The sequence below is a fragment of the Bubalus kerabau genome, chromosome 1, assembly GCF_029407905.1.
Source record: "Bubalus kerabau isolate K-KA32 ecotype Philippines breed swamp buffalo chromosome 1, PCC_UOA_SB_1v2, whole genome shotgun sequence".
NCBI classification, from domain to species: Eukaryota; Metazoa; Chordata; class Mammalia; order Artiodactyla; family Bovidae; genus Bubalus; species Bubalus kerabau.
The window spans coordinates 37,262,208-37,287,317 of NC_073624.1; the positions used below are offsets into that span (position 1 = coordinate 37,262,208).

General features: G+C 42.8%; 1 long non-coding RNA gene across 1 annotated transcript in view; it reads left to right on the top strand.

The window, feature by feature from the left end:
* Positions 1 to 1,098: 1,098 nt before the first annotated feature.
* Positions 1,099 to 25,110, top strand: part of LOC129646307 (uncharacterized) — a 31,318-nt gene continuing 7,306 nt past the window's right edge. The window contains exons 1-2 of the long non-coding RNA XR_008711842.1: positions 1,099 to 2,215; positions 4,245 to 4,317. This is a non-coding gene — a long non-coding RNA (uncharacterized LOC129646307). The remainder of the gene's footprint in view (positions 2,216 to 4,244; positions 4,318 to 25,110) is intronic.

The window sequence follows — 25,110 nt, forward strand, 5'->3', positions numbered from 1 at the left end:
GAACTGGTTACTGCGGTTACCTTGTGATGACCCTGAGCCAGGAATGAGGGAGCAGGTAAGGTCAGCGCCAAACTCCTCAATGTCTTCCAAAAGACAGAATGTACTAATGGACGCTATTCTCCTGCTGCGTGTCTGTCCTCAAGAGATTTCTAAGAAGCAGTGGCAAGGCCTCAGGAGCTAGGTCCCTGGCAGAGAGCAAGTTTCTGGTGACCACGGCACTCAATATCGAGAAAACAAAACCCCTGATAAGGTGCGGAGAAACTGTCAGGTTCTACACATGGCTGGAACCCTTGGTGACTCCCTGGGAACCCCTCCCCCCACCACCTGCTTTCCTCTGATGGACTTCAGCTCGCGCTAACCTAAGGACAGCAGGGGACACTTGGTGCGCTTCCCTGGCCCCTCCCTCCTGGAATTCAGGACATCCAGCTAAGCGCGGGGCTATCTTTAAAAGGAATTAGTCGTGGCTCCTACATAGCCCGCTGGTGAGGGCAACGTGGGACGGCCCAAGCCAGGAGTCCCCCGAGCGCCCCCAACGCCTGCCCTCCGCTGGAGAGCCCGCAGCGCCTCTCCCGGGGCAGCACCCCGGGCCCGCAGAACCCCTCCGAGGAGAAACAACCAGCTCTGCAGATGCAGCCCTTGCAGTTTGGGTCTCTTCTCTCCTCTGACGTAATGTCAGTTTCCTGCTTTCGCACTGCAGTGTGCAGCTCGCTGGCCGGTAAGTCTGAGGATCAATGGATTGAACGCCAAGATAATCACCGCCACTATCCTGCAGTTTATTTTCCACGAATACACCCCGCCCCCAAATTCCACGACTTTTGGCTTTTCAGGCGGTATTGTTCTCCCCTCCCCCCAGGAAGGCCGCCTCTACACACAGCCCAGCACCAGGAAACAGGCGTCGGTTTGTGGCTCAAATGTGGGGCCGGGGCGGGGTCGGTTCAAACCTTCTCTGCACCCCCACCCCCATCTCCACCCCCTGCTTTGAGATGCCAAATCCTTGGCTTTGTTTCCAGCAAAACTATGGTCGGAGCGGCAGCATTTCCTCCCCTTCTCCAGAAACCGAGCTGGGAAGTGGGTAAAAACTATTTACTACGGAACGTGCTAGGACGCTTCTCCACGCCCCACACCCCCACAGGGAAAGGACCGGCAGCGACCGCCCCGCCACCTCACTCGCGCCGGGCCAACTGCAGCTCCGCGGCCGCTGCCACCGCCCAGCCGAGCCCGGGGAGACTCCCAAGGGCTCTTTAAATACGATCTATAAATACTACGGGCGCTCGGCGCGCGCGTCACGGCAGAACCGGCCTCCGATTGGCTGTCGTAACCCCGCTATTTGCATAGCCGGATTGCTCAACCGGGCGGCGACCTCAGCCGAGCGCGCCCCTCCCCCGCAGCGGGCGCGCGGGCCGCTCGGGGCCGTCGGGCGGGGAACGCTGGGTGGCGGCCGCGCGGCCCGGCGACGAGTGCGAAGCGGCGGTGGCGACGTCCAGAGTGACTTGAACTCCGGAACATTTCGAGTCTTGAGTCATGCGGCGGTCTTCCGGGAGGCCGGCCGCTTCCCAGAAGGATCAATTTTGCGCAGCCGAAGGCCGGCGCCTTTAGACCGGGTCATTTTGCTTTTCAAACACAGAAAGAAAAAGTTTGAAGGGTTTCACCCGAACAGATGCGCTGGGTGGCTCGCGGAGGCATCACGTGAGACCTTGGACACGCAGCCAGACCCCTGTCCAATGACTTGCGCCTTGGGGTGTTCAAAAAAGGCTTTTTGCATGATCACTAGTCAGACCTCGTTAGTTTGAAAACCAAACCAGGAGTGTTCTGGAAATGAAAGAGGTTTAAGGCTAAGTTTAAAAAACAAACAAACACAAAAAACACTCATTCATCGATAAGAAGCTAGGGGAAAAGATTCTCTTGTAAAAACTGAAAATGTTCAGCTACTTGGCCCTGACCGGAGCTGTTTGCCTCTGGGGAGGCGGATAGTGGCAGAGAGGGTCAGGAGGGTGGGGAAAGACCACGCTTTGGAATCCGGGAAGCAATCCGACGTTGCGGAGAATATTGGCACTCGGGATTCTGTCGAGAAGATGTTATTGATTGCGGGAGATAAATGTAGATAAATGCGCAGATATTGTTTTATATTAGTATTCAGATGTTATGAAAATAGTTTTATCTTCAGGATGTAACCTGAGAATAGGAACTGTGGCTGCCGATTGTTCCAAACATTCAGGTAAAATCTACAGCATAGTAAATTCCTTACTTTTGAATGTGATAAATACGATGACTTTCAGTTTCCTCATTTTGTTTTAAAATGTCCTGTCTTTAAAGTGCAGAAAGCACATGGTAAGGGTCCAAGTCTTCCCGTAACAGTATCCGGGGAAGACGCTAGAAGTGTATGTTGGTGTCTTACAGAGTCGGTCCTCAGAAAATGTTAGTGGTGTGAATCAAATACGTTCATTAGAAGAAACTAAGCATTGCTCAAAAATCTAAGGTCTCATTCAATTATGTTTCATAAATGTCCTTTCCCCCTATATCAAACTCAAAACTCATAGGACTCGTGTTATTCTACAATACTCTTAACTAATGTTACTTGGATGCAGCGAATATGTATCTAAAAGATGTTTGAAAAAGAACTTCGGATTTTAACTGAAGAGCGCCCTCTGCTGCCAAACTGTTTATGGGCAACGCGCCTGAAAAGTGAGATGCTTGGGAGTATGCCCACCTAGTGTCAGACTTTATTTTGGGGGGCTCCGAAATCACTGCAGATGGTGACTGCAGCCATGAAATTAAAAGACGCTTACTCCTTGGAAGGAAGGTTATGACCAACCTAGATAGCATATTCAAAAGCAGAGATATTACTTTGCCAACAAACGTCCGTCTAGTCAAGGCTATGGTTTTTCCAGTGGTCATGTATGGATGTGAGAGTTGGACTGTGAATAAAGCTGAGTGCCAAAGAATTGATGCTTTTGAACTGTGGTGTTGGAGAAGACTCTTGAGAGTCCCTTGGACTGCAAGGAGATCCAACCAGTCCATTCTAAAGGAGATCGGTCCTGGGTGTTATTTTGAGGGAATGATGCTAAAGCTGAAACTCCAGTACTTTGGTCACCTCATAGGAAGAGTTGACTCACTGGAAAAGACTCTGATGCTGGGAGGGATTGGGGGCAGGAGGAGAAGGAGACAACAGAGGATGAGATGGCTGGATGGCATCACCGACTGGATGGACGTGAGTTTGAGTGAACTCTGGGAGTTGGTGATGGACAGGGAGGCCTGGTGTGCTGCAATTCATGGGGTCGCAGAGTCGGACACGACTGAGTGACTGAACTGAACTGAATTGAAAACTGGCAAGTTTTCAATTGAACTTTAGGATATTTTTATGTCTTTGCAATTCATTTTGTAATTCTAGCCATTTTAATCATTTATGCTAAGCAAATAGATCATTCAGTTCTGACTATTACCTTAAATTTCATTCTCATTTCCACAGTAATACATAGCAGTTTATGTTTTAAAACCAATACTAAAGCAGGAGATAGACTTGTTTTACAGTCAGTATTGTCTGCATTTGGCTTCCCCAGTGGCTCAGTGATAAAAGAATTTGCCTGCAATGCAGGACATGCTCAGGAGACCCAGGTACGATCTGTGGTTTGGAAAGATCCCACCTGGAGAAGGAAATGGCAATCCACTCCTGGAGAATTCCATGGACAGAGGAACTTGGCAGGCTATACAGTCCATGGGGGTCACAAAAAGTCAGATGCGACTGAGTGACTAAACAACAAACAGCAAAAATATTCTCTGCATTAATAGCTACCAAAATAAAAAAAAAATGCTTTAATCATTGAAATACTTTTTCCAGTAATTTTAGTGCTGTGTCATATGAATCATTAAAATTTGACTAATTTGAACACACGCTAATTGCAACAACTTACATCAGCGTTTTCCTTCTTAGCTTTTTTTCTCTCTGTCTTCACCAATGTTTCTCGTGCCCCAGGCCAAGTAGAAACGTACTTATCGAAGCTGCCTTTTTGGTTGTCATCTCTTCACTATAAAGACTGTCATTTTATTGTAGTATTCATGTATTTATTGTACTTACACAGTATTTTCCTCCCCCCTTTTTTAATGTTAATGTTTCTTTTACTAATTCATTTCTTTGTTATCCATATTAACGTGCTAAGATGAAAACAGTTTTTAAAAAGTCCCAAGTAGCTATGTAAATTGGAAACTGCACATCTTGACTGCTCTTCCAATTGGTTCTCATTTTTCAGAGCTGCTCATCTTAAGGAAGAAAGAGATACAGTTCAGAGGTTAGCCACTGGTACAGCTTTGAATCACTAGGAGGTAAGAGGATAACTGGTAAACCACAAATGAAGAGATAAGGGAGGCATGCATCTTGTGCTGTAAATGCTAATATGGGCCTTTGGCTGCATTCCTCACAGTAAGCACTTTACCACTGTTTATAGAAACATACAGATAATGATCACGAATTAGCCTGTGGTTCTCGATTCTCAGTTGCAGAGTCAGAGATGGAAATAGAGTCCGTTATTATGCTGAGAAATGTATTTAGAAAAACGTACTGGGTGGTGGGGTGGTGGGCGGTGCTAGAGAGAGACTCTGTCCTTGTGTAAGCCCAGGGTGAGCAGTGTAGCATGGTCAAGGAAGTCCAGTGCTCCACCTGCCCTGTGAACTGGCCTCCCTTTTCTCAGTTACTGGTACAGGAACTGAGATGCTCACAGCTGCCATGGGAATATGCCTGGCAATTGTTTGTCTCCCCACCCTCCATTTATTTAGTGATAGTAACGGCACCCCACTCCAGTACTCTTGCCTGGAAAATCCCATGGACGGAGGAGCCTGGTAGGCTGCAGTCCATGAGGTCGCTAAGAGTCAGACACGACTGAGCGACTTCACTTTCACTTTCCACTTTCCTGCATTGGAGAAGGAAATGGCAGCCCACTCCAGTGTTCTTGCCTGGAGAATCCAAGGGACGGGGGAGCCTGGTGGGAGGCCGTCTATGGGGTCACACAGAGTCGGACACGATTGAAGCGACTTAGCAGCAGCAGCAGCAACAAATTGTTTTATTTATATTGTACTGTGCATGGGAGCAACTGGATACATAACAAAAGGCTTATGAATTGGTCCAGCTTCATTGCAGTTAGATCAACACATCCCTGAGATCCTGGGGTAATTAATACATTAATTAATTTGCAGTAAACTGCAATGCTGGCTTGTCTGGTCCATTGACCAAGGGATGGTCTCTAAACTGTATTAGCAATGTCTTTACCTGACAAGGAGATTATATGACCCATAGCATGTGGATATGGGAGTATGTACACTTGATATGGCAGAAGTATGAAATACATACTTAAAAAATTTGGGTTTTCTTTTCTGGGTATATACAGAAAATATACAGAAAGAAAAATATACTTGTTTTGTATATGCTGTCTATTGAGGAGCTCATAAATTCTGCTTACAATACTAAATAAAACTATTTTGTTTTTGTAAAAATAAATTTATGACAAAATCTAGTTGATTTTTATCTTTTATAATTACTCCTTCACAGCTGTGCTTCCTCATTTAAACGTACCTCCCATTATGTAATTTTACTCTATACATCTAGAGCATGGCCTCTATATATCTGTACATGGCCTAAAGAATATTATTACTAGAATTAGTATATATCAAGAACCAACCAAAGTCTCTTGACAAGGCTAACACTATTGTTATTTGCATTTTATAAAGAAGATAATTGATCTAAGTTAGTGTCAGAGCTAGGAATCAAATCCAAGTCCATATGACTCTAGGTAAAACCCTCAGTTCAGTTCAGTCGCTTAGTCGTGTCCATCTCTTTGCAACCCCATGAATTGCAGCATGCCAGGCCTCCCTGTCCATCACCAACTCCTGGAGTTCACTCAAACTCACATCCATCAAGTCAGTGATGCCATCCAGCCATCTCATCCTCTGTCATCCCCTTCTCCTGCCCCCAATCCCTCCCAGCACCAGAATCTTTTCCAATGAGTCAACTCTTGGCATGAGGTGGCAAAAGTACTGGAGTTTCAGCTTTAGTATCATCCCTTCCAAAGAACACCCAGGACCGATCTCCTTTAGAATGGACTGATTGAATCTCCTTGCAGTCCAAGGGACTCTCAGGAGTCTTCTTCAACACCATAGTTCAAAAGCATCAATTCTTCGGTGCTTGGCTTTCTTCACAGTCCAACTTTAACATCCATACATGACCACTGGAAAAACCATAGCCTTGACTAGACGGACCTTTGTTGGCAAAGTCATGTCTCTGCTTTTCAATATACTATCTAGGTGCTTACTCCTTGGAAGAAAAACCCTCAGAGAATACTGCAAGTATATAAAATTGAAAATGAAAGCCATAGGCCTAATACTACTCACTTTCTATGGTATCCTAGAGCAATACTTTCCAAATTATATATCAGAAAATGTTTGTTACATATGATAGATGTGAATGGCATGAAGAAAGATTCCATGATCAAATACGTTTTGGAAATAATGGGTTAAACCAACACTTAAATTGCAAAATTGTACGTTAGTGAGAGCCATTCATGCTTGTAGTCATTGTGGATTTGTATAGTTATTACTGTGTTTTTTTCCAGGAAATGGCAAAAACATGTCTTTCTACTTTTGCACAATGTGCCATTTGAACTCTCATTGGAGCCAGAGATGGGAATAATATGAAACCCTTAACACCTGGATACTGTCCTTTTTTGTGCATTGCTAAAATAATCACTTCCTGATGCCTTTTGGGTTGACAGATTATTTGTACAAGATGGATTAAAAAAAACTTCTAAATCTTTACAGGGTTCTAAATGCCTTACTGGAGAAGGCAATGGCACCCCACTCCAGTACTCTTGCCTGGAAAATCCCATGGATGGTGGAGCCTGGTAGGCTGCAGACCATGGGGTCGCGAAGAGTCGGACACGACTGAGCAACTTCACTTTCACTTTTCCCTTTCATGCATTGGAGAAGGAAATGGCAACCCACTCCAGTGTTCTTGCCTGGAGAACCCCAGGGACAGCAGAGCCTGGTGGGCCACCGTCTATGGGGTCGCACAGAGTTGGACACGACTGAAGCTGCTACTGAAGTAGCAGCAAATGCCTTACACTATTACTTGTTGCACCTAAAATATATGTTTGAAAAGTTCAAAGATTTTCTTGCTAGTGAGAGACTTGCCAAACTCAGTACAAGGACACTAGAATAACGAAATGTAAAATTATTTTTAAAATAGGCTAAGAACAAGTAGTTGGTTCACGTAAAAATAGTTGAAATTTGTGTGGCTGCACTAGTACATATGCACGATATATATTTGTTTGAACTTGTTGAGAGGAGAGGCTTTTTTTGTTCCTTTATCCTTGCCAAATACTTGTCCCACAGGAGGCATTTATGTGTCCAATATTTATTGAGTGCTTTGTTTGTACCTAGGCATGGTTCTGTTCCTGATGCTAGAGATATGAGTGAAAAAGTCCTCACTGAGCTTACGTTTTATTGGGCAGAAATAGACAATTAATGAAAAGAGGGATGTGAAGCCACAAAGTGAATAACAGATACTGAAAAACTTGCAGGGTTAGTAGATAGGAATTCTCAGTGAGGCCAAAGTATTTTTGAGATGGGTACCAGAGTAAACACACTGGGAGGAAGGGAAGGGTATGAGGCCACTTTTTAGGAGGTAATGTGATGATTGGTAACAATAAGAAGTTTTGACTTTAGGGTTGAGAGGGTTAAATAGTGTAGTGTAGTGTTTGTTGCTCAGTTGTGTCCAACTCTTTGCAACCCCATGGACTGTAGACCGCCAGGCTTCTCTGTCCATGGGATTCTCCAGGCAAGAATACTGGAGTGGGTCGCCATTTCCTTCTGCAGAGGATCTTCCCAACCCAGGGATTGAACCCTGGTCTTCTGTGTTGCAGGCAGATTCCTCACTACAGATTCTGAGCTACAGGGAAGTCCAAGAGGATTAAATGGAAGAAGATAAAGGATTATTGGAGAGAAAAAGGTCAAGACTGAGAAGGCATGGTGTTGAATGGGATAGTGTGTAAGTGATGCAGTCACAGGGGATGGAGACAGAGTGAAGAGGAAGACAGTGAGTTCTGTGCTGCTCTGCAGCTGAGGAACTGAAGAGATCACAGGTGGTGCTGTGAGGAGGGCAGGTGCTGGTCAAGTTGCCTGGAATAACCTCAGAAAGGCTGTAGAGTCTGAGGGGCGGAAGAGGTGAATTGGTTTGGAAATAGCAGTTTATATAAATTCAGGTCAAAGGTAAAAGGAGGTGAGAAGACCATGGGGAGGAGAGTTACCAGAAGCAGCCAGAGTTCAGCTAGGCCAAGACTGTGGTGGAAATGAAATTGTTCTCCTCAGATCAGGACTTGAAACCATGTGCAAGGACTCAAACCCAGCTAAAACCTTTGATCTTCCAGCTGAGATCACACACCTGGTTTCAGGACTTAATGAAGCTCCTTAAGTTCGTTGTGTCTTGGTGCTGAATGAATTCAGAGAGAGGCAAAGTGATGGGGGCTATAGTCCATAGGGTTGCAGTCAAACACAACTGAAGAGACTTAGCAAACCCATAGATATATTAATATAGGACACTTGTAAGAGATACAAGTGGACAGGCAAGGGAGCTCTGATCCCAGGATTGAATGGGGTACAATTTTATAATCAAAGGTAAGTGGGGGAGGGTTAAAGACTGACTTCTTCAAGTAGAAGTCAGGCTTGTATCACTAGCTCCTATCGGGCAGGAGAATGTCTGACCTTATGAGGTCAAACTAGGATTATCATGGCGCTTATTTAAATCAGTAGAAGGGCGATAACATTTTTCTTTCATTTAGTGGGTTGGGGCATATATCCTGCTTTTATTCATGGCTTTAGAACCTTTCGATAAAAGTGAAATAGAAGAGTGAAGAAGCTGGCTTAAAACTCAGCATTCAAGAAACTAAGATCATGGTATCCAGTCCCATAACTTCATGGCAAATAATAGGGAAGAAATGGAAAGAGTAACAGAATTTATTTTCTTGGGTTCCAATATCAATGTAGATGGTGGTTGCAGCCATGAAATTAAAAGACACTTGCTCCTTGGAAGAAGAGTTGTAACAAACCTAGACAGCATATTAAAAAGCAGAGACATCACTTTGCCAACAAAGGTCCATCTAGTCAAAGCTATGGTTTTTCCAGTAGTCACATATGGATGTGAGAGTTGGACTGTAAAGAAGGCTGAATGCCAAAGAATTGATGCTTTTGAACTGTGGAGATGAAGAAGACTCTTGAGAGTCCCTTGGACAGTAAGGAGATCCAACCAGTCAATCCTAAAGGAAATCAACCCTGAATATTCATTGGAAGGATTGATGCTGAAGCTGAAGCTCCAATAATTTGGCCACCTGATGTGAAGAGCTAACTCGCTGGAAAGGACCCTGATGCTGGGAAAGATTGAGGGCAGGAGGAGAAGGGGATGACAGGATGAGATGGTTGGATGGCATCACCACCTAATGGACATGAGTTTGAGTAAGCTCTGGGAAATAGTGAAGGACAGGGAGGCCTGGTGTGCTCTAGTCCATGGGATTGCAAAGAGTTAGACACAACTGAGCAGCTGAACAATAACAATAGTTAAGCAGGTCTACTTCATTCCACCATGTTCTGATAGTTTTCTTGAGTGATCATTAACTTATAGTGGTCTCCCAGTTCCTTAGGTTTCCCTCTCTATCTGTAATCCCCTTCTGGGACTTCTGTAGTGACCTGTGTAACTCTTCTATTGTATCCCTATCAGAAACATCAGTTTGTTGAATGAATAAATATTGAATTTTCATATAGATAGAATTATTTCAGTTGAATTTTACCTTAATTCACTTTTTAAGATAATTTTAAAGTAAGGCAATCTGACTCCCCTTGTTATTATTTTGATTTGTGTTTTAATATACTCTTGAGTCATACTGTTCATGGGATTCTCAAGGCAAGAATACTGAAGTCCTTCACCATTTCCTTCTCCAGTGGACCACGTTTGGTCAGAACTCTCTACCATGACCTGTGTGTCTTGGGTGGCCCTACATGGCATGGCTCATAGTTTCATTGATTTAGACAAGGCTGTGGCCCACACAATCAGTTTGGTTAGTTTTCTGTAATTGTGGTTTTCATCCTATTTGCCCTCTGATGGATAAGGATAAGAGGCTTATGGAAGCTTCCTGATGGGAGAGACTGACTGAGGGGGACTCAGTCTTGTTCTGATGGGCATGGCCATGCTTAGTAAATCTTTAATCCAATTTTCTGTTGGTGGACTGGGCTGTGTTCCCTCCCTGTTGTTTGACCTGAGGCCAACCAGTGGTGGAAGTAATGAAGATAATAGCAACCTCCTTCAAAAGGTCCTGTGCGCACACTGCTGTGCTCAGTGCCCCCGACCCTGCAGCAGGCCACCGCCGACCCACGCCTCCACCAGAGACTCCTGGACACTCATGGGAAAGTCTGGCTCAGTCTCTTGTGGGGTCACTGCTCCTTTCTCCCAGGTCCTGGTGTACACAAGATTTTGTTTGCACCCTCCAAGAGCCTGTTTCCCCAGTCCTGTGTATGTTCTGGTGGCTCTATGGTGGGGTTAATGGCGACCTCCTCCAAGAGGGCTTATGCTATACTCTGGTCTGCTGCACCCAGAGCCCCTGCCCCTGCAGCAGGCCACTGCTGACCTATGCCTCCATAGGAGACACTCAAACACTCAAAGGCAGGTCTGGCTCGGTCTCTGTGGAGTCTCCTGGTGTACACAAGATTTTGTTTGTGTGCTCCAAGAGCCTGTTTCCCAAGTCCTGTGTATGTTCTGGTGGCTCTATGGTGGGGTTAATGGCAACCTCCTCCAAGAAGACCTATGCCATACCCAGGTCTGCTGCACCCAGAGCCCCTGCCCCTGCTGAAGTTGAAACTCCAATACTTTGGCCACCTGATGTGAAGAACTGACTCACTGAAAAAGAGCCTGATGCTGGGAATGATTGAAGGCAGGAGGAGAATGGGCAACAGAGGATGAGATGGTTGGATGGCATCACTGACTTGATAAGTTTCAGTAAGCTCTGGGAGTTGGTGATAGACAGGGAACCCTGGTGTGCTGCAGTTCTTGGGTTCGCAAAGAGTCTGACATGACTGAGCCACTGAGCTGAACTGATACTCATGAAGATGAAGTTGGAAGTAGAAGAGAGGTATCTGAATTTAAAAGTATGTTTTGAGATGACAACTATCAATTTTTTACTTACATCCTTAAGTATTTTTGAATTTATTACAAGGAAGTACCTGCTGGCACTAGTGGTAAAGAACCCGCCTGCCAATGCAAGAGATGTAAGAGACACAGATTTGATCCTGTGTTGGGAAGATCCCCTGGAGGAGGGAATGGCAACCTACTCCAGTATTCTTGCCTGGAGAATCCCATGGACAGAGGAGCCTGTTAAGCTACAGGCCATTGGGTCACAAAGAGTCAGACACAACTGAAGCAACTTAGTATGCACACATGCACTCCTTTTGTAATAAAGGGAAAAGCAGAGTATATTTCTTTACCATAAATATCTGAAAATAAGGCCATCTAAAATTAAAATGGAGATCCTGATCAGCTTTCCTTTTATTCCAGGGTAGGATGATTTCAGAAAAGGAAGATAATCAATACTATTTTTAGAGTGCTCTGCTGTCTCCACCTCCCTACCCAAACAGGAGTTGGAGTTGGATTTTCTTCAAATACTTGAGCAGCTGTCCCTTTCTCTTTGCAAACAAGATGCTCTAAGGATGTCCCATACCATGTCTAGGCTCTCGTGGATATTTACCTATGATAAGGAAGGGTATAAGGGAGTTTTGAAGAGGAAAAAATAGTTATCTGTGTTTTACATTTTCCAAGTAATTGACTCACTTGTATATTGTGCCAGTGAGCTCTACCAAACCTTTCTTGTTTAGTATTTTTTCTAATTTTATTGAGATACAGGTTTCCCCTGCTATATGAAAGCAGAACTTTCCTATGAAACATTCCATAAGTTAAAAGGATGTAAAGCAAGGCAGCAACTCCCTTAGGATAATCTTGTTAACAGATGCATAAAGTAAATAGAGGTAAAGTGCAGATGCTCAGAGATACAGTTCAAAGCCATGGTGGCTTGATGCTGAGATGCTCTGTGTCATTCCCAGGGAAGGAGCTTGGTGACGCCCCTCCCACTGCTCTGGGGGTGCTGGGCCTCTATCATGGCTTATTGAAAAACACTATTGCTATTTTTGCTTTTCTCCTTTTTTCATAAAAGTGAAAATCCTTATTGGATTTCTTTCATTTGGTAAAAACAGGTACCAATGTAGGTCTTTTGTTAAAGCTAAGTGGCTTAAAGCAAACTTTCAGAAAACAGGGATTCCTATATAATTGACAAATAACATACTATAAGCTTAAGGTATACTACACGATGATCTGATATATGTATATATTATGAAGTAATTACTACATTAAGGTTAGTTAACATATCCATTACCTTGCATGCTGCTGCTAAGTTGCTTCAGTCATGTCTGACTCTGTGCAACCCTATGGACAGCAGCCCTCCAGGCTCTTCTGTCCTCAGGATTCTCCAGCAAGAATACTGGAGTGGGTTGCCATTTCCTTCTCCCACTGGAAGGTTTAAGAGTATTTAAAATTTAAATATTAAATCTTTCACAGGAACTTTTTTTTTACATGAAGGGCACTAAATCCAATCTAAATTACACTGAAAGCCAAATATAAAATAGCAACAGAATAAGCATTTTCCTAAAAGGAATAGGCCTATTCAATAAATAAAAAAATACAAGTACTTATTATGTGTAAGCATTATGCTTAAGAGCTAACTTTAGATCACCTCAAATCCTTGCAACACCTCTTTGTGGTAGGTTGTTGTCTAATTTACATGAAGAGACTGAGACACAGAGAGAATAAGTAGCCCTAGATAATGCAGTTATTAAGGCCTGGGACTAGGATAGGAAACCAACTCCGCCAAACCCCTCAGCACACAGCCTCCATTTAGTAGATATTATATTTTTCAATAGGTATTTTCATTTTTCCTGTGTTTTGTAGCTAAGATTATCACTAGAACTGGATATATTTCTCTAAGGAGCTTTAGTGGAATGTCTTTAGAGTAGGAAAGCTTCAAATTTCCATAAAAGATCATCTCAAAATCACTATATAATGATAACAATAAATGATGATGTTTGTAGTGAGTATAACTCATGATGTTACTTTATGTGACTAAGAGTACTTGTTAAAAGTACTTGTGACTCTAAGAAAAAAGAAAGAAAGAAAGAAAGAAAGCCTATCAAAACCCCTCAATGATTTTGAGTGGCATATCTGTTCCAAGAAAGGGACAGCACACTCAGTAGGAATTTTTTTCTCCTCAGCTTTATTGAGACATAATTGACTAGAAAAATTTGGTATATATTAAAGGTGTACGAACCTTCATGAACCTCCATCCATAGTTCTTCAGGCACTCTGTCTATCAGTTCATGATATTGTACAGGAGGCAGTGATCAAAACCATCCCTGAAGAAAAGAAATGTAAAAAGGTAAAATGGTTGTCTGAGGAGGCCTAAAAATAGCTGAGAAAAGAAAAGCTAAAGGCAAAGGAGAAAAGGAAAGATATACCCATTTGAATGCAGAGTTCCAAAGAATAGCAAGGAGAGATAAGAAAGCCTTCCTCAGTGATCAATGCAAAGAAATAGAGGAAAACAATAGAAAAGGAAAGACTAGAGATCGCTTCAGGAAAATTAGAGATATCAAGGGAACATTTCAAACATTGTGCAAAGATGGGCACAATAAAGGATGGAAATGGTATGGACCTAACAGAAGCAGGAACATTTAAGATGGTGGAATAGAAATACATGTGCACATCTTCTCCTGAGAGAACTCCAAAATTAGAACTCACTACTGAACGACCGTCGACAGGAGAATGTTGGATCCCACCAAAAAAAATATACCCCATGTCCAAGGGCAAAGGAGAAGCCCCAGCAAGATGGTAGGAGGGGTGAAATCATGTTCAGAATCAAACCCCATACCCACCAGAGACACTCGAAGGGCTCAAACAAGATCTTGTGCACACCAGGAGACTCCACAGAGACTGAGCCAGACCTGCCTTTGAGTGTTTGAGTGTCTCCTGTGGAGGTATGGGTCAACAGTGGCCTGCTTCAGGGGCAGGGGCTCTGGGTGCAGCAGGCCAAGGTATAGCATAAGCCCTCTTGGAGGAGGTCACCATTAACCTCACCATAGAGCCACCAGAACATACACAGGACTGGGGAAACAGGCTCTTGGAGGGCACAAACAAAATCTTGTGTACACCAGGATCTAGGAGAAAGGAGCAGTGACCCCACAAGAGACTGAGCCAGACTTGCCCATGAGTGTCCAGGAGCCTCCCGCAGAGGCGTGGGCCAGTGGTGGCCTGGTGCAAGGTTGGGGGCACTGAGCACAGCAGTGTGTGCACAGGACCTTTTGAAGGAGGTTGCCATTATCTTAATTACTTCCACCATAGATTGGCCTCAGATCAAAAATCAGGGAGGGAACATAGCCCAGTCCATCAACAGAAAATTGGATTAAAGATTTGCTGAACATGGCCCCACCCGTCAGAACAAGACAAAAGTTTCCCCCTCAGTCAGTCTCTCCCATCAGGAAGCTTCCATAAGCCTCTTATCCTTATCCATCAGAGTACAAACAGGATGAAAACCACAATCACAAGTAAACTAACCAAACTGATTGTGTGGGCCACAGCCTTGTCTAACTCAATGAAACTATGAGCCATGCCATGTAGGGCCACCCAAGACACAGGGATCATGGTGGAGAGTTCTGACCAAATGTGGTCCACTGGAGAAGGGAATGGCGAACGACTTCAGTATTCTTACCTTGAGAACCCCAAGAACAGTATGAAAAGCCAAAAAGATAGGACACTGAAAGATGAACTCCCCAGGTCAATAGGTGCCCAGTATGCTACTGGAGATCAGTGGAGAAATAACTCCAGAAAGAATGAAGAGACAGAGCCAAGGCAAAAACAACACCTAGTTGTGAATGTGTCTGATGATGGAAGTAAAGTCCGATGCTGTAAAGAACAGTATTGCATAGGAACCTGGAATGTTATGTCCATCAATCAAGGTAAATTGGAAGTGGTCAAACAGGAGATGGCAAGAGTGAACATCGACATTTTAGGAATCAGTGAACTAAAATAGACTGGGATGGGTGAACTTAACTCAGATGACCGTTATATCTACTACTGTGGGCAAGAATCCCTTAGAAGGAATGAATTAGCTCTCATAGTTAACAAAAGAGTCCAAAATGCAGTACTTGGGTGCAATCTCAAAAACAATAGAATGATCTTGATTCGTTTCCAAGGCAAACTATTCAATATCAGAGTAATCCAAGTCTATACCCCAAACAGTAATGCTGAAGAAGCTGAAGTTGAACAGTTCTATGAAGACCTATAAGACCTTCTAGAACTAACACCCCCAAAAGATGTCCTTTTCATTATAGGGGACTGGAATGCAAAAGTAGGAAGTCAAGAGATACCTGGAGTAACAGGCCTTGGAGTACAGAATGAACCTGGGCAAAGGCTAACAGAGTTTTGCCAAGAGAACACACTGGTCATAGTAAACACCCTATTCCAACAACACAAGAGAAAACTTTACACATACACATCATGTCAATACCGAAATCAGATTGATTATATTCTTTGCAGCCAAAGACGGAGAAGCTCTATACAGTCAGCAAAAACAAGGCTGGAAGCTGACTGGCTCAGATCACAAATTCCTTATTACAAAATTCAGACTAAAATTGAAGAAAGTTGGGAAAAACCACTAGACCATTCAGGAATGACCTAAACTAAATCCCTTATGATTATACAGTGACAAATAGATTCAAGGGATTAGATCTGATAGAGTGCCTGAAGAACTGTGGACAAAGGTTCATGACATTGTACAGGAGGCAGTGATCAAAACCATCCCCAAGAAAAAGAAATGTAAAAAGGTAAAATGGTTGTCTGAAAAGGCCTAAAAATAGCTGAGAAAAGAAAAGCTAAAGGCAAAGGAGAAAAGGAAAGATATAAGCATCTGAATGCAGAGTTCCAAAGAATAGCAAGGAGAGATAAGAAAGCCTTCCTCAGTGATCAATGCAAAGAAATAGAGGAAAGCAATAAAATGGGAAAGACTAGAGATCGCTTCAAGAAAATTAGAGATACCAAGGGAACATTTCAAACATTGTGCAAAGATGGACACAATAAAGGGCAGAAATGATATGGACCTAACAGAGGCAGAAGATATTAAGAAGAGGTGGCAAGAATACACAGAAGAACTATACAAAAAAGATCATGACCCAGATAACCACGATGGTATGATCACTCACCTAGAGCCAGACATCCTGGAATGCGAAGTCAAGTGGCCCTTAGGAAGCATCACTACGAACAAAGCTAGTGGAGGGATGGAATTCCAGTTGAGCTATTTCAAATACTGAAAGGTGATGCTGTTAAGTGCTGCACTCAATATGTTAGCAAATTTGGAAAACTCAGCGGTGGCCACAGGATGGAAAAGGTCAGTCCCAAAGAAGGTCAATGCCAAAGAATGTCAAAATTACCGCACAATTGCACTCATCTCACATGCTAGCAAAGTAATCCTCAAAATTCTCCAAACTAGGCTTCAACAGTACATGAAGTGTGAACTTCCAGATGTTCAAGCTGGATTTAGAAAAGGCAGAGGAGCCAGAGATCAAATTGCCAATATCCATTAGATAATAGAAAAATCAAGAGAATTTCAGAAAAACATCTATCTCTGCTTTATTGATTATGCCAAAGCCTTTGACTGTGTAGATCACAGAAAACTTGGAAAATTCTTCAATGATGGGAATACTAGACCACCTGACCTGCCTCCTGAGAAACCTGCATGCAGGTCAAGAAGCAACAGAACTGGACATGGAAGAACAGACTGGTTCCAAATTGGGAAAGGATTACGTCAAGGCTGTATACTGTCACCCTGCTTATTTAACTTATATGCAGAGTACATCATGTGAAATGCTGGTCTGATGAAGCACAAGCTGAAATCAAGATGGCCAGGAGAAATATAAATAATCTCAGATATGCAGATGACCCTAGTCTTATGGCTGAAAGTGAAAAGGAACTAAAGAGCCTCTTGATGAAAGTGAAAGAGGAGAGTGAAAAAGATGGCTTAAAGCTCAACATTCAGAAAACTAAGATCATGGCATCTGGTCCCATCACTCCATGGCAAATAGATTGGGAAGCAATGGAAACAGTGAGAGACTGTTTTTTTGGGCTCCAAAATCACTGCAGATGGTGATTGCAGCCATGAAATTAAAAGATGCTTGCTCCTTGAAAGAAAATCTATGACCAACCTAGACAGCATATTATAAAGCAGAGACATTACTTTGCCAACAAAGGTCCATCTAGTCAAATTTATGGTTTTTCCAGTGGTCATGTATGGATGTGAGAGTTAGACTATAAAGAAAGCTGAACGCTGAAGAATTGATGCTTTTGAACTGTGGTGTTGGAGAAGACTCTTGGGAGTCCCTTGGATTGCAAGGAGATCCAACCAGTCCATCCTAAAGGAGATCAACCCTGAATATTCGTTGGAAGGACTGATGCTAAAGCTGAAACTCCAGTACTTTGGCCACCTGATGTGAAGAACTGACTCATTGGAAAAGACCATGATGCTGGGAAAGATTGAAGGCAGGAGGAAAAGGGGACGACAGAGGATGAGGTCATTGGATGGCATCACCAACTCATTGGACATGAGTTTGAGTAAGCTCTGGGAGTTTGTGATGGTCAGGGAAGCCTGGCGTGCTTCAGACCATGGGATCCTGAAGAACTGGGCACAATTGAGCAACTGAACTGAACTGAAAGGTGTACAATTTGTTGTTTTGATATACATATACATTGTGAAATGATTGCCACAGTCAAGCCCATTAACATATTCATCACCGCACATAGTCATGATTTGTGTGTCTGTGGGTATGTGTAGTGAGAACACCTAAGATCAATTATTTTAGCAAATTTCAAATATTATATAATACAATATCATTCAGTAGAGTCACCATAATGACTATTGTATAGTAACATTAGATCTCCAGAACTTATTCATCCTGCGTAACGGTGGAATTTTTAAACAGATGTGTTTATTAAAAGGACTGTGTACAGCGAGTGGGTGGATAAGGGACTAAGGGACCCAGTATGGGATGTTAAGACATCCAGGAGTGAATAATAGCAGGAAGCCATTACCTTTATAGATCCAGAGGGAGGAGAGGAAAGGGTGTTATTGGAGCAGATGAGAATGTTAATCTTGAAAGTAGCCTCCACAAGACCCATAGTTATTGCAGGACCAACCACCCAGAGGAGGCTAAGTAGATGCAATAAGCAGGAGGAATCAACACTCTAGCCAGAAGTCAGAGGGCAAGGGACTGGAGTCAGGATGAGGAGTTTCCTACCACAGAAATCACCCTTCTAGGGCACAGAGCAGGATGGAGAATGGATCTGGGACAAACTGAGAAAAACAACAAAGTATCTATCAAGGAAAGACCTCAGAATGGTAATTTAGAGCCAAATTTTTTGTTGTTTAGTTGATAAGTCGTGTCCAACTCTTTTGGGACCCCATGAACTGTAGCCTGCCAGGCTCCTCTGTTCATGGGATTTCCCAGGCAAGAATACTGAAGTGGGTTACCATTTCCTCCTCCCAGGGATTTTCCTGACCCAGGGATCTAACCCACATCTCCTGCATTGGCAGCCAGATTCTCTACCACTGAGCCACCAGGGAAGCCGTTAGAGCCAAATAAGTCCCCATTATTTAGTAGGAATATAGCTATATTCAATAAAAGGCAATACCTTAGGTAGTAATTGAGATATATAGCACATTATTTTAGATTTGAACTATAATTCAAGCTGGTTTTAGAAAAGGCAGAGGAACCAGAGATCAAATTGCAAACATCCGCTGGATCATGGAAAAAGCATGAGAGTGCCAGAAAAACATCTATTTCTGCTTTATTGACTATGCCAAAGCCTTTGACTGTGTGGATCACAATAAACTGTGGGAAATTCTGAAAGCGATGGGAATACCAGACCACCTGACCTGCCTCTTGAGAAACCTATATGCAGGTCAGGAAGCAACAGTTAGAACTGGACATGGAACAACAGACTGGTTCCAAATAGGAAAAGGAGTACGTCAAGGCTGTATATTGTCACCCTGCTTATTTAACTTATATGCAGAGTACATCATGAGAAACGCTGGGCTGGAAGAAACACAAGCTGGAATCAAGATTGCCGGGAGAAATATCAATAACCTCAGATATGTAGATGACACCACCCTTAGGGCAGAAAGTGAAGAGGAACTCAAAAGCCTCTTGATGAAAGTGAAAGAGGAGAGCAAAAAAGTTGGCTTAAAGCTGAACATTCAGAAAACAAAGATCATGGCATCTGGTCCCATCACTTCATGGGAAATAGATGGGGAAACAGTGGAAACAGTGTCAGACTTTATTTTTTGGGGCTCCAAAATCATTGCAGATGGTGATTGCAGCCATGAAATTAAAAGATGCTTACTCCTTGGAAGGAAAGTTATGACCAACCTAAATAGCATATTAAAAAGCAAAGACATTACCTTGCCAACAAAGGTGCATCTAGTCAAATCTATGGTTTTTCCAGTGGTCATGTATGGATGTGAGAGTTGGACTGTGAAGAAAGCTGAGTGCCGAAGAATTGATGCTTTTGAACTGTGGTGTTGGAGAAGACTCTTGAGAGTCCCTTGGCCTGCAAGGAGATCCAACCGGTCCATTCTAAAGGAGATCAGCCATGGATGTTCTTTGGAAGGACTGATGCTAAAGCTGAAACTCCAGTACTTTGGCCACCTCATGTGAAGAGTTGACTCATTGGAAAAGACTCTGATGCTGGGAGGGATTGGGGGCAGGAGGAGAAGGCGTTGACAGAGGATGAGATGGCTGGATGGCATCACTGACACGATGGACATGAGTTTGAGTAAACTCTGGGAGTTGGTGATGGACAGGGAGGCCTGGCGTGCTGCGATTCATGGGGTTGCAAAGAGTCGGACACGACTGAGCGACTGAACTGAACTGACTGATAGTGAAAGGCACTTAGGTATATAAATCTCCAATTAGTAGCTTAATTGGTGTGGGAGCCAGCTCCAGCTACTATAACAAAATGCCATAGAATGGGTGGCTTAAACAACAGATACCTGTTTTCTCACAGTTCTGGAGCCTAGAAGGCCACAATCAGGGGGCCAGTATGGTTGGGTTCAAGTGAAAATTCTTCCTGACTTCTAGACGGCTGTCATCTTTTTTTTTTTTTTTTAATATGGCAGTATAGGGTCTTAGTGCAGCACGCAGGATCTTCATTGCATCACGTGTTGCAGCACAGGACTCCCTAGTTGTGACATGTGGGCTCAGTAGTTGTGGCACAAAGGCTTAGTTGCCCTGCGGCATGTGGGATCTTAGTTCCCCGACCACGAATGGAACCGGCATCCCCTGCCTTGCAAAGTTGATTCTTATCCACTGGCCTGCCAAGGAAGTCTCTTGATGGCTGTCATCTTGCTGTGACCTATTTTGTGCATGCTTGGGGGCAGGGGTGGTAGAGATTGTGAAGTGAGGAGAGAGAGAGAGACACATATTTTCTTCTTGTAAGGACTCTAACCCCTGGTGACTCAGACGGTAAAGAATCTGCCTGTAATGCTGGAGACCTGGGTTTGATCCTTGGATCAGGAAGTTGCCCTGGAGGAGGGCATGGCAACCCACTCCAGTATTCTTGTCTGGAGAATCCTATGGATAGAGGAGCCTGGCAGGCTACAGTCCATGGGATTGCAAAGAGTAGGACATGAATGAGTGACTAACACAAGGGCACTAATCTGATCTGTGACTTCATTTAATTCTGATTATCCTTCAAAGGCCTCATCTCCAAATACCATTACATTGGAAATTAGAGCTTTGGCATAGAAATTTTGGAAGAAAATTCAGTCCATATGTTCTCTGATACTTCTTTTTAAACTTTTTATTTGGAAACAATTTTTTTTTTTTTTAGTTGCAAATATAAGGTAGGGAGTTCCTGTATACCCTTCACTTGGCTTCCTCTAAGGTCAACACTTATATAACCATTGTATAAACATCAAAGCTAGGAAACTACTATTGCTACAGTACTAATAACTAAACTTATTCAAATTTCACTTTTTCCCTGTAAAGTCTTGTTTTTATTCCAGGATCCTTGATAGCTCAGTTGGCAAAGAATCTGTCTGCAATGCAGGAGACCCTGGTTCGATTCCTGGGTTGGGAAGATCCCCTGGAGAAGGGATAGACTACCTACTCCAGTATTCTTGGGCTTCCCTTGTGGCTCAGCTGGTAAAGAATCTGCCTGGGTTTGATCCCTGGGTTGGGAAGATCCCCGGGAGAAGGGAAAGGCTACCCACTCCAGTATTCTGGCCTAGAGAATTCCATGGACTGTATAGTCCATGGGGTTGCAAAGAGTTGAACTCAACTGAGCGACTTTCACTTTCACTTCTATGCTAAATTTAGTTGTCTTTATTCTTTGCCAATCAGTGGCATTTTCTCATTCTTTCTCTTTCTTCAAAGACCTTGACATTGCTGATGAGTACTGGCCAATTACTTTGGAGAATGATTCTTATTTTGTTTTTTCTTAAGATTAAATTGAGATTCTGAATTTTTGACAAGAATATCCCGAAATGATCTTATATATTTCTCTGTTTATCATTTCAGGGACATATAATGTTGACATGTCATCTTACTGGGTTTCATAAGTATAATATTACTATTTTTCCCTTCATAGATAAATACCCCTAGGGGGATTGTTCTCTGCTTCGTGATTGTTTTGTGATGCCTTAAAACAGAAATAGGGAAGGGAAGGAAACTTCCTGCCCTCAATATTTTATGTACTATCATTCTTTGCGACACACGAGTCTGAAAGTAATGTGAGGTTATTATTCCTATTTTAAAGAAGAGGAAGCTACATGGTTTTTTTTAGATTAAGTGATTTGGCCAAGGTTACAGAGAGAAGCCTATTTTTTTCATTTTGAATAACTGTTGGATTTTCAAAAGAACTTACAAATTTAATCACAGAATGTGTGACAATAGACTCTAGAAATCAAATTGTCTGATACCAGAACATAAATCAATTTTTTCATTCATTTTCATGTGCCTGCAGTGTGCTAGAATTTCTAGTCTTTAAAAACAAATCATGACTCAGACTGAAGCAACAGTTTAAAACCATGGCACATCTCCAAAACTCCTTGAAGGAAACAAGTGGCTAACTGAACCTTCAATCAGATAATTATTTATGTGCTTTTTAATAATCATTCTGTGATAGAGGCACAAACGATAGAGCAACACTCTTTGAAAATTTGTCATGGTTTGGGGGCCAATACAAGAACCACTTGCCATAGATAAATAGTTATAAAGTGAATACATATAATGATGACTGATTTTTTAGGTATTTAGAATAAAAAGTGAAAGTGATAGTAATGTCTGACTCTTTTCGACTTCCTGGACTGGAGCCCACTAAACTCCTCTTCCATGGAATTCTCCAGGCAAGAATACTGGAGTGGGTAGCCATTCCCTTCTCTAGGGAATCTTCCTGACTCAGGGATCAAACCTGGGTCTCCTGCATTGCAAGGGTATTCTTTACCATTTGAGCACCAGGGAAGCCCACTTAGGATAAGAATCTGTCAATTAAATCACTGTGAATACTTTCTGATAGATTGAGTGAAGGTGGAAAATGGCACCTAAGTTTAAATTATATTTATATTAACATAGATAATTGTGTGCATGTGTGCTCAGTTGATAAGTCCTCTCTGACTCTTTGTGACCCCATTAACTATAGCCTTCCAGGCTCCTCTGTCCATGAGATTTCCCAGGCAAGAATACTGGAGTGTGTTACCATTTCCTCCTCCAGGGCATCTTCCCTACTCAGGAATGGAACCTGTGTCTCCCGCACTGCAGGTGGATTCTTTACATTGAAACCATGGGGGATGTTTGCTTATTTAAAATTTAAATTAATTTTATTATTAGAGTATAGTTAATTTCAACATTGTGTTACTTTCTGCTCTTCAGAAACATTATGGTGAGCTTTGTTCCAAATGGTAAGTCAAGACAAAATCCAGATTTAAGATAAGGATTCCATGGTCTTTTCAGTTCAGTTTAGTCACTCAGTCATGTCTGACTCTTTGCGACCCCATGGACTGCAGTATGCCAAGCTTCCTTGTCCATTACCAACTCCCAGAGCTTGCTCAAACTCATGTCCATTGAGTTGGTGATGCCATCTAACCATCTCATCCTCTGTCATCCCCTTCTCCTCCTGCCTTTAATCTTTCCCAGCATCAGAGTTTTTTCCAAGGAGTTAGTTCTTCACATCAGGTGGCCAAAGTATTGGAGTTTCAGCTTCAACATCAATCCTTCCAATGTATATTCAGGACTGATTTCCTATAGGATTGACTGGTTTGATCTCCTTGCAGTTCAAGGGTCTATCAGGAGTCTTCTCCGACACCACAGTTCAAAAGCATCAATTGTTTGGCATTCAGCTTTCTTCATAGTCCAACTCTCACATCCATACATGACTACTGGAGAAACTATAGCTTTGACTAGACATATCTTTGTTGGCCAAGTAACGTCTCTGCTTTTTAATATGCTATCTAAGTTTGTCATAGCTTTTCTTCCAAGGAGCAGCGTCTTTTAATTTCATGGCTGCAGTCACCATCTGCAGTGATTTTGGAGTCCAAGAAAATAAAGTCTGTCACTGTTTCCATTGTTTCCTGATCTATTTGCCATGAAGTGATGGGACCAGATGCCATGATCTTAGTTTTTTGAATGTTGAGTTTTAAGCCATCTTCTTCACTCTCCTCTCTCACTTTCATTATTTCATCTTTTACACCATGTTATTTATACATATTGGTCTGAAATGCTTACCTTTTCTATTTAATAATATATCTCAGACAGCTTTCCAGGTCAACACCTCTCTCTCTCTAATGACTGTGTGTGCTTAGTTGCTCAGTCATGTCCGACTGTTTGCGACCCCATGGACTGTAGCCCACCAGGCTCCTCTGTCTACAGGGATTCTTCAGGCAAGAATATTGGAGAGAGTTGCCATGCCCTCCTCCAGGGGATCTTCCCAACCCAGGGGTCAAACCTAGGTCTCCCACATTGCAGGCAGATTCTTTACTGTTTGAGCCACCAAGGAAGCCCTAATGGCTGTAGGGTTATGTAGAATTCCATTTCCCTGTTGGTAGACTTTTACATTTGTTATGGATTGAATGTTACCATCCTTCCCCCTGCCCTACAAAAGATATGTTGAAGTCCTAAAGCCTAGTGCCTCAGAATATGATCTTATTTATAAATTGTCTTTACAGAGGTAATCAAATTAAAATGAGTTCGATGGCTGTAATCCAACATGTCTGGTGACCTTATAAAAAGAGTAGATTAGGACACAGAAACAAACATGTGCAGAAGGAAGATGATATAGAGACCTGCGTTTTTCATGTGAAAACAGAGGATGGGAGTGATGCATCTACAAGCCAGGGAATGCCAGAGCATTCTAGCAAATCACTAGAATCTAGGAAGAGCTGATGAAGGATTCCCACAAATTTCAGGGGGAGCATGGTCCTACTGACATCTTGATATCAGACTTCTAACTTCTAGAACTCCAAGTTACCACATTAGTTGTTTCACACCATTCAGTATTTTGTTACAGCAACCCTAGGACACTAGTATAGTGCTCTTCCTTCATTTTTCTATTACAGACTGCTGCAGTGAACATTCTTATACACATAGCTTTATGGTCTCTTGTTATGTCTGTAGGATAAGTGCAATTATGAATCATTATATATGTGTATGATGTATGTTAGTATGTGTATTAGTCTTCTTGGGCTGACTTAACAAAATGCCATAGTTTGGGAGGCTTAAACATTGGAGATTTAATTTTCACAGCACTGGAAACTAGAAAGTTCAAAATCAAGGTGCTGGCCAACTCAGTTCCTGATGAGAGCCTCTTCCTTGCTTGCAGATAGGTTCCTTCTTGCTGTGTCCTCATGTGGTGGAGAGGGAGTTAGAAAGCTCTGGTGTATCTTCTTATAAGGACCCTCATCCTATCGAATGAGGACCCCACCCCCATGACCTTATTTAATCCTA